This window comes from Talpa occidentalis, unplaced genomic scaffold (assembly GCF_014898055.3).
Source record: "Talpa occidentalis isolate TD23 unplaced genomic scaffold, MPIMG_talOcc4v2.1 talOcc4.2, whole genome shotgun sequence".
Classification (NCBI taxonomy): domain Eukaryota; kingdom Metazoa; phylum Chordata; class Mammalia; order Eulipotyphla; family Talpidae; genus Talpa; species Talpa occidentalis.
The window spans coordinates 77134268-77149117 of NW_023602073.1; the positions used below are offsets into that span (position 1 = coordinate 77134268).

The 14850-nt window shown below is 40.1% G+C and overlaps 1 protein-coding gene across 2 annotated transcripts in view; it reads right to left on the bottom strand.

Moving 5' to 3' along the window:
* The window catches only part of KHDRBS2 (KH RNA binding domain containing, signal transduction associated 2), a 445362-nt gene that overhangs the window by 232622 nt on the left and 197890 nt on the right, over positions 1-14850 (bottom strand). The gene's annotated exons all lie outside the window — the stretch shown is intronic.

Here is a 14850-nt window from a genome sequence, read left to right on the forward strand (position 1 = left end):
GCTTCCACGGGATCAGTGTAAGGGCAGGAATGGACCACAGTTCAGGTTTTCTATGATACAGCAGACCGGGGAAAGGAGGAGTCAGAGTCCTCAGTGGTTTTGCAGGTTTTTATTGGGATTACCAGGTACACGGCAGGCAGGGGCGCTAGGTGGCCGGTAAGCTGGCAGGCCTCCGAGCCCCCAGCAGGTCTTTACTCTGGGCTCTCTGGCCTTCTCTCGGCTTCTGCTTCTCTTGCTTCTCTCTCGGCTTCTGCTGGCGTCCCTGTGACGCCTCCCTTAAAAGCCCAGTCAAATCCCATCTACCTATGCCCACACCCTACTCCAGGAGCCCGCCATCAGGCATGCATTCAGGACCGCAGGTTTCCATCATCTAACCTAATGGCGGGAAGGCAGAAAATCCTGATACCTTTTACCTTACCCTACAGTCCACCCCCTCAGGGTTTTCTGCCATACAATCTACATACATACAATTTTCTTAGCAAACATAAACAATGCAGCCATGGCCCACAAAAGCAAATACATTACAATATAACAACAAAACACAACAGAACACAAGTAAGTCCAGGCAGGGCACCAACCTAGTGGCAAAAGACAATTATTGGTACCAGCAGATGATCCACCAAATCTGCTGCTGAAGGCACTGCTCATACAAGGGAGGGGAACCACTCACGGCATCTACTTTAACACACCAGAAGCCATCAGGCTTCTTGGCCTTTTCTGGCTGTAGTCTCGGCTACAAGCCACACACAGCATCCACCCCCAGGATGCACTCACTCTGGGACTGGCGATTCTATACTGTTGGGGGTAATCGCCAACCCTCAGGGTTTCTGTCTGCCGTTGCTCCAATATTTGGCTTTCATAGCCACCAATGCGACACGCAGACCCCTGCACTCAGACCAACCCACTGCACAAGCACATGGGTTGGGGATCCAAACTCTACATTTGGCTTGGGCTCCACCCCAAGCCACGTTCCCCACTGGTCCCCCAAGGACGGATTCCTCAGCTCCCCACCCTCACTTGAGAACAGGCAGGGCATCACCCACGGGTGATTTTACGAGACTCACTGTCCTTCCTCAGCTTACTTAGTGCTTAACAGCCACTCAGGGCTTCCCAAACTTAACATCAGTATCAGATTTTGCCTTCTCAGTTGGCTTTTTTCCTCTGCCTAGCTGCTGGGCATACACAGGCTGCTTTGGGCCACTGAGGCCCACTGGCCACTCCCAGATTCCCATCTCCTGGGGTGTTCAAACAATAGCATCCTCCCCCAAGGTCCCAAAAACTTAACTTGCCAAAGTTCCTGCGCCTTCTGGCAGGATTGTCAGTCCAAGTTCATCAGTCCAAGTTCATTAGTCCAAGTCCATTAGCTTCTCCCTGCATCAGCACTGGTGAGCTCCGAATTGTGGTCCTCTCTTCCAACGATTCTTGCTGCCTCAGGGGTTGTTGGCTGGTCCTCTCAGGTGTCTACTCCTCCTCCCCCCAGCGAGGTCTTATCCTGTAGCTCCTGGAACTTGTCCACCTTCTGCGCCGCCATGACGTCTCCAGCACAGTCACCGGCTCAGTCTACTACTCCTTAGTCCCTCCAGGTCTTCGGAGGGCCCCATACCTGTCTGCATGATCATCCTGCCGACTACGGCAATTGTAAGGGCAGGAATGGACCACAGTGCAGGTTTTCTATGATCCAGCAGACCGGGTAAAGGAGGAGTCAGAGTCCTCAGTGGTTTTGAAGGTTCTTATTGGGATTACCAGGTACACGGCAGGCAGGGGCGCTGGGGGCTGGGAAGCTGACAGGCCTCCCAGCCCCCAGCAGGTCTTCACTCTGGGCTCTCTGGCCTTCTCTCGGCTTCTGCTTCTCTTGCTTCTCTCTCAGCTTCTGCTGGCATCCCCGTGACACCTCCCTTAAAAGCCCAGTCAGATCCCATCTACCTATGCCCACACCCTACTCCAGGTACCTGCCATCAGGCATGCATTCAGGACCGCAGGGTTCCATCATCTATCCTAATGGCGGGCGGGCAGAAAAGCCTGATACCTTTTACCTTACCCTACAATCAGTTTATCTTCAAATTCATACCCACATTTCTCTCACTGTTGCCTCACTGTGGTCAACAGGAGTATATTAAAGGGGTGCTGGTGGTTAAGCATGATACTGACATTGATTCTGCATGAGCTACATATTCTCTAAGTAACCAAAAACACATTTCCATTGGATCAGATTTTTCTGATCCAAGCACTGAAGCCTGATTAATTCATTAATTCATTACAGGTGCAGAGAAAATTAGCATACTAACGGGTGTTAGCTATTTTACACATACCTCTATTCTCACAATAAACTTCTGCATTAGTCACAGATTTCAGAATGGCAACTGAGCTTAAAAAATAACTTTGAATAGCTTCAGCAATGCTGAAATTCAAACTCAGCACATACTGTAACTAGATGTGCATTTTTTAAGATTTCAGGGGAAAACGTGGTTTAAAAAATTGTATTCATTATGGTTTACTTTTATTGACACACACAGGGGCCTCCCCGGTGGCGCAGCGGTTGAGTGCTGGGTTGCCAGGCTGCCCGCAGCCTCTGCAGCGCCGGTTTGATCCCCAGCTGCTCCCCGGCCACCGGAGGAGGGTCCCACATGGCGTGCAGACCTCTCCTGCCGCCCGCTGCTCCCCTCAGCAGTGTACTTTGGTCCTTCTGCCTGCTCTGGCTCTGGTGAATTCTCTCACCCTCCCGCGCTTCTGACTGTACCCAGTGCTTGTATAAATGAATAAATAAATCTTTAAAAAGAAAACAAAACTTTTATTGACACATTTTCCAATAAACCAATAATTTTTCCAACTAACTTTCAAAAGATAAAAATAAAAAAGTGATTCTTAGTTTTATGTAGGAGTTAAATGGAAATGTGACTTGAGCAGACCTTTACTGGATAAGCAAGAACATATCTGTTGTTGACTTCATATGAATCTACTGTATGTCACATGTTAATGTGTTTGATTAGAAATGTCCATCATTTCAACCCCTGAAGGATGTATGAAAGAGATGAGATGTGTCTTGTTTCCTTCTGCATCCACACCTACTCAAATCCCTCTAATAGCAACACCTTCAGGCCTGAGCATCCTCTCTCCATTCCCCTAAGCATATTTTCTATCCTCAACTAGGAGTTTGTACCTAAAAGTATATCTCTTAGCATCTAATTCTCAATTTGGAAAAGAAGTAGTACCTGGCTGCAGGACACACAATATTGGTGGAGAATAAGCATTTCCTTCTCTTTTGGGTCCTGTTGGGATGCAGTTGCTGTTTGAGTAGTTAAATCACAGTCTTCCTGATAAGCCTACACTCCCCAAATTGCTTTCCAGCTGATATAGATTACCTCCTGGCTGGATTTTAGAATGTCATATAATAAGAGGTACTATATTCAAATAAAAATTATAGTAAATATAGTAAAATGATCCTGATTAGATATATCTGTATTTTAACCATTACGCTAATGTTCATGAATAAATGCAACTTTTTATTTAAAAATATTTTTGCCTCTCTCCTCAACATCCCACCAAACTCACCCTTAAAATAAAGAAATGAGGAAACTGAGGTACTTTGAGATTAAGGAACTTGCTACCCAGAAGTCAAGAATTAATCAGAATTCTGTTAAGAATGTCATCCAGAATTCACTTAAGCACGTGATAGCAATGGTAAAGAATTCAAAAAAGAGAAGTTAGCACAGCAGAACCCACAGTGAGTTACTAGTGGCTATTTCTAAAACTAAACTTTACCTCATCAAAGGTGTACTATATTTGAACTCACTCATTGGAGTGACTTTCCCCTAAGCAAAATATCCCAAGCTGTAGTTTCTTCTTCTGTGAAATTAAGATAATGGTACTTACATCAAAGGATTTTTTGAGTTACAAAAAAATTGAAAAAATTTTGTCACTATAAAATGCTCTAAAATCCATCCCTGTTTTCTCAAGAGGTGTTTTAAGATTTGGCTATTTCAACAGAAACCAAAATATATGTGACTCAAGAAAGTAAAAGAGATATTTCTCTCTCAAATGAAAATACAAATTATAGGTAGCTAGGGCTCTTCTCTGCAATCTTACTCTGGGATCCTGGTTTCTCCTCTCAACTCAAGGTCTTTAGAATGTTGTTCTCACATGTGCTGATGAAGGAAGTTGTCCATCACCACTTCTGAATTCCATATTAAGGAAAAGGAAGAATATGTGGATAGGAAAAAGCTTACTTTGAGGACATAAACAAAAGGATGCATCCATAAATCCTGCTCTTTTGATCTTTGTTCAAAAGCACAGTCTTTTTTTGATCAAGAGCACAGTCATACGGTGGCCCTGGATGCAGTGGAGGCTGTGAATGTGGTATCAGGCTGAGAAGTCATAAGACTACCTAAAATGTAAGAGCTTTGTTTATGACAGCAACACATATGAATGGGCACTCATGATAATGAGCTGTTTTTGCCATCCAGGGATAGGTAAAATGACAACTGACTATTAAGGTCTAATTTTGATAAAGAGCTAGCTAGTGTTTGCCAAATTTTATACAATAACAATACTACCTCCCCCCACTTTGGATTTATAACTGAAAGATCCAAGTTTCATTTTTTTTTTAATTTTTCTAAAGATTTATATATTTATGCATACAAGAGCTGGGGTACAGGCCAGAGATGCGGAGGGGTGAGAGGATTCACCAGAGACAGAGTGGGAACAGAACAGGCAGACTGACCGAAAATACACCACTGAGGGGAACAGTGGGTGAGACAGGAGAGGTCTGCTTCGCCATTGGGTTGCTCCCTGGACAGCCAGTGATCTAACTCATGCTCAAGAGGCTACCAACTGCTTCATAGTGCGGTCCTTAACCCCTTGCACCACCAGGGAGGCCCCCCAAGTTTTATTTAAATATAGGAAGACATCATTGCCATGCTGAATAACACAAGTATCTGGATACCAGTAAGTGTATTTGCAGTTATTTAATAAGTCACCTAGGCAGATCTTAAACAAGAGCTCCAAATAAAATTTGGAAAAAAATGTTTGTCTTTGCAATGAATGCATTATATAACAAGTTGATTATGTGTTTTTTTAATATTTCTGTCCAATTATCTCTTGTATCTTTGTTTTATAACAAGGTCATTGCACCCTGGGAATTTATATTAGGTATCACAAGAAACATAAAAGTAGAAAGAGCAAAAAATCAAAAAAATAAGAAAATTAAAAATGCTAGAAAAAAGTTGGGTGCAAATTGAAATGAATGGCTCCAAAGTTAACACTACATAAGACTTGTCTCCATCTAATCAAGCACAGAAAAGGGCACAGGAATTAAATCAAAATTATGTTAAGATGCACATAGTAGAAGTGAATCTATTTGAAATGGTACAAAGTTCTGTTAAAAATACAGCACAAACACTTGATATTACTTAATCTTACATGGAGAAGTACATTTATTCCATTGAGGTTGTTTACTTTATTGACCTTCCTTTAATGATTTGCAGTGTTGAACCACTACAGTGTGAAAGGGGGGCCTCCCTAGTGACACAGGGGTTGGGCACCGCACTATGGGGGCAGTCTGCAGCCTCTGCAGCACCAATTCAGTCCCTGGCCGGCCTGGGAGCAACCCATATGGTTCAGCAGACCTCTCCTGTCTCGCCCACTGCTCCCCTCAGCAGTGTATTTCAGTCAGTCTGCCTGTTCTGTTCCCCACTCTGTCTCTGGTGAATCCTCTCACCCCCTGCATCTCTGGCCTGTGCCTCAGATCTAAATAAATAAATCTTTAAAAAAAATGTGAAAGGGATAGTAAACTAATTATTTTATTTTATGCAAAAGTACTCCTTGAAAAATATAAGAGATTTAAAGAAAGTATTTAGAAAATATTAAATTTGGATTACATAACATATCCCCAAAACTCTCTACTTCTGTGTTATATCCTAAAGTAAAATACAAGTAAGACATAGCAGCTTTAATCAGTTATTTTAGAGAGAAAAGTAAAGTACTGAAAGAGTGTAATTTGAATTACACTGGTGTATTTAATTGTTAAAATGTTTTTTAAGAAATCTTTCTTAGTAATTATCATTACATCTTCTACAAAAGATAATTTCTGACTTGGAAATAATTTGACAATTAGGAAACTTTACTCTTATTTCAGAATAGCATTTCATTGAAGACAATGTGAATAAATCTCAAAAATTACAGATTTTTTAAATTAATAAACAACTCTAGATACACTATTTTATTTTCTTCAAGTCTGTATTTTTACATTAATAAGACGGATGCAGTAGGAGACATAATTTTATTGCTTCTTAGGTGACAGGACTGCAAATTACATTTCATAGATGATTATTTTATCTACATTGCTATATTTTATTAGAAATAATGCTATTTCCCTCATTTTACTGATGAAGGAACTGTGGCATAGAGAGAGAAACTTGTCCAGAGTTATGTAGACTATAAATCTTGGTGTTGGATTAGAATCCAGATAATCTCACACCAAAGGTCAAGATCTTATTAACTATGCTGGTATATATAACAGTAAGTAAACTTTTAATATGTCCAGATTTCCCCATGGATATTCTAGTTTCTCAGAAACTTTGGCCAGTGATCTCCCTGCAATTTCCTGATATCTAGTTCCATGCAGCACTTGTTGTCCACGGTATCACAGTGCAGGTTACAGGTCCTTATACATCAAGCACATCTCCCATGAGTTTCCTTACTCCTCACCCAAAATGATTCTGATTCCTTAGTAGCTGTGTGTTCATCAGTGATGGAAGATGTTATTTTCAAATTTCTTTTTTTTTTTTTAAGATTTTATTGATTGATTGACTGATTGATTTATACAAGCACTGGGTACAGTCAGAAGCACAGGAGGGTGAGAGAATTCACCAGAGCCAGAGCGGGGAACAGAACAGGCAGACTGACGAAATACATTGCTAAGGGGAGCAGCGGGCGCGGCAGGAGAGGTCTGCGTACCATGTGGGACCTTTGCCAGCAGCCGGGGATCAAACTGGTGCTGCAGAGACTGCAGGCAGCTTCACAGCCCAACACTCAACCGCTGTGCCACCGGGGAGGCCCTATTATTTTCAAATTTCTCTTTATTTCCTGCATTTTGAGGGGCTTATCTAAAATTGCTAGTGATTTCTCACCACACTGTTTAGCCCTAATTTTCTCTAACTATCAGTTGCAAACAAGGCATTAATCCAAAATTCTTAAGGCTGAGATCAGATTAATTTGAACAATTTCTCCTGAGTACTCAAGGAATAGCCCTAAACAAATGTGCTTTATGACGGGCCATTCTGTTTCCTTGCAAAACTTGTACAACAGTGAGGACAGAATGGTTTGAATTCTCCAAAGTATGTTTTTATTCTGGGGCAGGGACTCAAGTAAGCTCACGCTGGGGACTTTTTCTATTTCAGATGACAACACAAATTCTGCAAAATAGAACACAGTGTTAGATATCTCTTTGGGCTCTAGTCCTTAGTCTAATCATGTGGTGCCTGGATTTCTAAGTTGCCAGTGTTAATACAAAATTCAAAATTTCTTGAAACACCCTAAATTAGTCACTCTCCAAATAATTTATGGGTGATAAAGAGTTCACTTAAAATATCAAAGGGGCAAGAGAACCAAGATGTCATATTGATAATCTCATTATACACGACAGAAAAAAAAAATCCTCATTCTCTTGTCCCATGTCCTTCCTTGCTTCATTACACAATTTTACTTTTTCTCTTCTGCCTCTTTTGTATTACTTTCTTTCTCACCTGGAATTTCCAGGGGAATTTTAAATTAGTTTCACCTCTATTAAACAGAGTAATTTAGTTATGGAGTGCTAATTCCCAAGTTGATATGTCCAGCTCATTATAGAGCTCAGCAAAGTAAAAGGGACAACAGTTAAATGACTCTTCTATCCTTAGAAGAAACAGTGCTGATGTGGTGGGGAGGCTCCCTGGTGGCACAAGGGTTAAGCACCACACTATGAAGCAATCCACAGCCCCCGCAGTACCAATTCGATCCCTGGCGGGCCAGGGAGCAACCCACATGGTGCAGCAGACCTCCTGACTTGCCCGCTGCTCCCCTCAGCAGTGTACTTTGGTCAGTCTGCCTGTTCTGTTCCCCACTCTGTCTCAAGTGAATCCTCTCACCCCCCACATCTCTGGCCTGTACCCCAGCTCTTGTATGCATAAATAAATAAATATTTTTTTAAAAAAGAAAGAAACAGTGCCACTTGAAGAAACATGCTACTTGAAATGACCCTTTGGAATCACATACAGGTACATACACAAACATAAATGTAGAATTCATTAAAGAATTCTAGTGAAAGAAAATGTTTCCATTTTATCAAATTAAGTAGTCTACCGCTTTAGGGATTTATTTTATAATATGTGATAAATTATTTACAGTATGATGTGAAGCATGTATTCCCTTTTGTGATACTCTAGTCATTGGCATTTTGCCCTTCCAGTCCCCTGAAAGGCATGTATTACCATCATCACCATCAGAGAACTGAAATGCTATCCTGCTCATCATTTTTCAAAGACTTATGTCTTTATCTTACTGTATACATAATATATATTATATATGTCATATTGTCCTTTAATAAATATCAAACTACAAGAGTATTAGTCTTTACTCTCATTCATTTAACTGACTTCACTAGATTTAACAAGTATTTCTTGCCTTGTAAAATGTTTAAGCTAATGTTTAAGATAATCTCACAGAATGACCTCTACCACCTAAATTTATAAACAAGGAGTCAGTGGTATTTTTTCCCAAACTTATTTATTATAATCAAATATCAATCTTGTAGACACTCAAGTAGTCAGGGGTCCAGGAACATGTCCTGGATAAGGACTTAGAAAATGCCAAGTATAATAGTTCTTCTAGTTATGGTTCAAGTAATAACTGTAAACTTAAGCAGGTATTTTTTTCTTGGAGTACTCAGTTCCTTAATATGCAAAAGGAGAGGTTCCTAGAGAGGTACATTTCAAATGATGCTCTCTGGAGCCATACAGGTTCCAGAAATGTGCTTTATGATACACCTTGGAGCAAAATAAGGATTGTTCCCTATCCCATTAAACACCTTACCTTAACTTGGACTTGTTTATGTATAAAAAAATCTAGAGAAGAGGATATTGGTTCACAAAGTCACTAAACTAAAAACAATAAACAACATGAAATATAAATAGTCATCAAACTTTTCTTAATAAATTTCATGTCTCCCCATGTTACTTTCCTGTACAGGCGTTTTCAACTTGCTACTTAAAACTTTGTAGAAAATGCTACCTTACAAAGATTGTCTACTAAGATATTACTTGGAAAACTGAAAATCCAAAATGGCAACTATTCATTTTAATCTTTGGGCATCTACAATGAGGCAGCAACTGTGCATTTTACAAACTATGTCATAGAACCTTTAGATGGATACAAGAAGCAACAAAAGAACAAAAGGATTTTGAAGTCAGAAAGATCTAGATTTGAATTAATGGTTCTGCTATTAGGTGCAAGTACTATGCCTGGCCACTGTAAACACCAGAAAAGTTAAAGGTCTTTTTTTAAAATTTATTTATATATACAAGAATCAGGGTACAGGTCAGATGTGCGGGAGGGTAAGAGGACTCACCAGAGACATAGCGGGGAACAGAAAAGTCACACTGACCAAAATACACTGCTGAGGGGAGCAGTGGGCGAAACAGGAGAGGTCTACTGCACCATGTGGGTAGCTCCCTGGCCGGCCAGGATTGAACCTGCACTGCTGAGGCTGTGGACAGCTTTACAGCACTGTGATCAACCACCTGTGCCACCAGGGAGGCCCTAAATATCTTTTCTCTAATAATTTGGTTGCAGTTATTCAGTTACTAAGATATTTTTAAAATTGGTCTGCACAACTTGTAAGCCACACACATATGTTAATAGATATATATTATGAAAATTAAATTCACTTGGAAGAAAATAATTACAGACGTTTCAAATTAAGTGTTGCTTCAACACAACCAAGAGTGCATCAGTTTAACACTGGTTAGCTTATTCAGTTCATTTAAATGTGTAAGTTAATTCTAAGAGAAAATACTATAAACTTGAAAATTACCCTAAGCTAAAGAGCTATGTGTAACTTAGTAATTTTAACTTTCAAATAACTGTAAATATAATGTTTACAGTATGCCACATGAACCATGTTATATTGAAAGGCCATATTATTATGGTAGTTAACAATCCAGATTCTATTTATGATGGTCAGGATGAAAATTCCAGCTCTTCCCCTTAATAATGTGGAAACATGGGCAAGTGACCTCACTGTTTCATTTTCTAATTCCTCATGTGTAAAATGATACAGATAACAGTAATAACATAACAAGCGTTATTCAGTTATGAATATCATTATGCATTATTATGCTAAATATCTATGATCCAAAAGAATATACTAAATTATATATGAACTGAAAGAGTTAATGTGTTCAAATCTCAATTAATCTTCTAGTATAGATCTTTCAGTAACAGGAATAAACTAATATTTTTTTAAGCTGAAAACACGTGATATAGAGTACACATAGTTTTATATTTTGGTTTGACCTTAGCAATTATTATTGTCATATTTTATCATCAGAGTTATAATTTACTAGTGTGCCTTTTGTGGATTATTTCTTCTTAATGCCCCAGGGAACTTTCTTTTAACATAAATTCTTTTTTTTAAGTTTTTTTATTTTTTATACCAGAATGGGGGTACAGGCCAGTTGCATGGGAGGGTGACAGGATTCACTAGAGACAGAGTGGGGAACAGAACAGGCAGACTAACTGAAATACACTGCTGAGGGGAGCAGCAGGCATGACAGGAGAGGTTCTGTCGCATTATGTGGTCTCTCCGTGGCTGGCGGGGATCGAACCAGAACTGCCAAGGCTGCAGACAGCTTCAAAGCACTGCGCTCAACCGCCTGCGCTACCAGTGAGTCCCATAACATAAATTCCCTTAACAAATAAACAAGTTTGTTGTCTGCACAGCTCTCTCCATAAAGAAATTCAAATAAACACAATTTATTATTTATACCTTGGCCTGAATGATATTTATCTGAATAACCAATTTAAATGCATTTTAAATACACTTATGCAAAACTTCTTTTATGCCAGTACAAATTAGTTGTCTAAAATTTATCCACACAGTATTGATACAAATGGATGTATATAAATACATGATAGAGATGGCTTGATCCTAAAGAACACTTCAAGTTCTGATTGCCGTCACTTACAAATCTCTTCTTTGTTTTTAAAGATTTATTTATTTTTATACAAGAGCAGTAGGCAAGACAGAGGAGGTCTGCTGCACCATGTGTAATTCTCACTGGCCGGTCAGGATCAAACCTGCACTGCAGAGGCTGCGGACAGTTTCACAGCACTGTGCTCAAACCTCTGCACCACTGGGGAGGCCCTTACAAACCTCTTCTTTCTTGAATAGAATATGGCAAAAATTCTTCCAGGGGAAAACTATCAATGCTCCACATGGGCAGTTATGGGAGGGGACTCTTCACAACAGTAACTTACACCCATTCTAACATCTACTAGATTCATGAAGGGTAACATACAGGAATCATCAATGGAACCAGGTCTGATATTTTTAAAAGTAGGTCAGGAATTTGAAAGTCAAGAAGTGTGTTGTACTTAACAGAAGATTATCTGTGCTTCAGTTTGGAGATGAAGGTTTACTAACAGGTAGGAGCCTTAGTTCAGGAAAATCAAGTATTATACTATAGATTATCATCCATGGTGGTCTAACTTCTCAAACTATAAAAAGGACATTATCCAAAGCAATGAAGAATCTAAATATAATAAAAGGTATTCACTGTTCAAGAAAAAAAAAGGCAATCAATCTTGCTCAGATGGAATCTATAGAAAGATTTATAGGACTTCCCTGGCGGTGTAGGGGTTAAAGTCTCAGTGCTAATCATGGAGGACAGGAATAAAAAACTAAAAAGGAGGCACCACAAGACCAGAGGCTCACACAAGGAGGTGCTGGCAGCAGAGATTAGCATAACCATTGACACAGTTGTGGACACTAGTATCCGAGGTATGGTCTAAAGATATTGAGACTGAGCCCATTGTAGAATCTCCGGTACCTTTCAAATTCTACATAGTCATCCAAAATTAGCAACCAACTGACAGCTCACAAGGAGTGACCCCTCCCAAACAGAAGAAGACTGTATCAGTGCAGTCTCTGCACAGGCTGGGGCAGCAATCCCTCTGCCCACCTGTGACTATGCAGGTGCCTCTTTTCACCAACTCTCTCCCTCTACAGGGCGGCAGCCTTCTGCCTGCCTGTGACCTGTCAAGGCCACCCACCTGCAACCATGCAGGCCTCTCTTAGCAAACCTGTCCCTTCTGGGGCTGCTCTTCCTGCCCACTCTTCATTCCTGCTCTTCCTGCCGGCTCTTCCTGCCTGTCTATGCAAGTGTCTTTAACTGTTTTATCCATTCCCTGAAAAACCTGCCCTTTAAATATAACTAATGTCTCTGTCTCATGAAGAAATCTGGGAAACTCGCCGCATGTTGCTGAAAGGGGAGCTCTGGTGAAACCTTTCCCAGACTGAACCTAAGGACCCCACACTCCAAAACCACAGACTGCAAAAACGACAACACTATTAAGCAATTGCCAGTCACTTGGGCCTGAGTTCACTCCCTGGCCAGGCAGCTAACTCACATGGCACAGCAGACCTCTCCTGACTTGCCCGCTGCTCCCCTCAACAGTGTATTTCAGTCACTCTGCCTGTTCTGCTACCCACTCTGTCTCTGGTGATCCTCTCACCACCACCCCCTCCCCTCCACCCTTGGCCTATACCCCAGTTCTTATATTCTTAAATAAATAAAAATAAATCTTAAAACAATCTTTACAGTCTTCCTCCTAAATTATCATATGAAAGACTTCTGTCCCTAAACTGTACTTAAAATTCATTTGTTTAGTAATTAAATTAAAAACATTTATTTTGTAATGATATAGCAACCTAAGAACACAATTATCTAAACGTGTTTCCGTAACTTCATTATTCCCAATTTCAACTGATATAAATGGATTTTGTTGGGCTTCAAGAGAGGGAACTGTTATGGAAATGTGAAAACACTCCTGGGAAGTGGGTTGAAAATCATTGGTGAGACGCAGGAAGAGGGGAGCAGACCCTGGAAAGAACCTCACACTCAGAGATCCACAGGTTTTGTCGGGGAAAGATACGTGAATGCAATGGTTCTCTGGGAGAAAACATTAAGAAGCAGGTATCAGTATGCCTCATTTTTGAAGGTAGAGAAATCAGGACAACCAGGGACCAGAGTTAGTTCCATAGAACTTCCATTCATGAATTAGAGGATTTATCACTATTTGATTTCAACAATCACATCTAAAGTCAACAGACAAAAAAAAACAAACAAACAATGAAATCAGGTAGAACAACTGAGTGCATGTCATTTGAACACATACCAGCTAAATTGCAGGAAGAGAATGGTGAACATTTGTATAAACACATTTTAGGAAGCAGTTCAGGAAATCAAATGCTGGCACAAAAATTACATGGTTTTAAAAGACATGATTTCCAACATAAGGGCAAACGCAGATTAAAAATAAGAAATTTAATTCTCTCTGTTAAAAATAAAGGAAGATATTTCCCCATACTCCTTCTTCTCAGAGCATTTATTTTAGAAAATGTGTGATTTTAAGTGCTTTCTCCTCCTTTTGAAATATATAACTCTTTGAATACTAGATAGACCATCAGTTTTATGGCTTAGGAATGTTTTTCTCAAAAACATGGAAGCAATCTTGAAATATAAGCATCAAAATAGATAGCACCACTATCCCCCAGTTTCTGTGGGAGGGTAGGAGTTTAACTTTGGTGTGTGCTTTGCTCCAAGTTACAAAACCACTTCCTGTCATAAAAATATGAGAAGTTTGTATTTCCCTTGGATAATGTCAATTAGCTTAACAAATGGTGTGATAAAGAACTCTTTCTTGAGGATTACTTATCTTTAAATTGAGAAAAAGTACATCTGCTTGGATATACAAAAGCATAGCATGTCTTTGTATTCTCTTAGGGAATGCCCATAAGCTCTTAAGAGATTGTCGTTTACATTCTGGTTTAATGTTCATTCAAAATGTGTTTTCTCTACTATACTTATGGACTGTATTTGTAGACTGAGAGATTTTGTTCTTAATTCTATTCCCCCTATATATATATATATATATATATATATATATATATATATAAACAAATGGTATAAGATGCTATTGATACTCTACTCCCACCCACTAACATTACTATCTTCAAACCACCAACAGATATTTACATTTTTGCCTGAGGGCTTGCACTGTTTGCAGAAGACATCCTACTTAAGTTAGTAACAGGAAGGATCTGACATGAAGTATTACCTGTCCCCTAAGGAGTGATTCTCAACAAGTGATTACGTGGATTTGCTTTAAAAAAAAAAAAAAAGATTTATTTATTTTTATACAAGAGCTGGTGTACAGGCCAGAGGTGCGGGAGGGTAAGAGGATTCACCAGAGATAGAGCAGGGAGCAGAAAAGGCAGACAACAGAAATATAGTGCTGAGGGGAGCAGTGGGTGAGACAGGAGAGGTCTGCTTCGCCAGATGGGATTCTCGCCATGTGGGATTCTCGTCCGGGATTGAACCAGCACTGTCAAGGCTACAGACAGCTTCACAGCACGGGGTTCAACCCACTGTGCCAGCCACCCGGGAGGCCCCTGGATTTGCTTTTTAAATATCCAGCTCTCTAACCTTTAGATGGACTAACCTGCAGGTTTTCCTTTCTCCAATTACGTCCTTAAGAATATCTTCATTGGGCCTCCCTGGTGGCGCAGCGGTTGAGCGCTGGGTTGCGAAGCTGCCC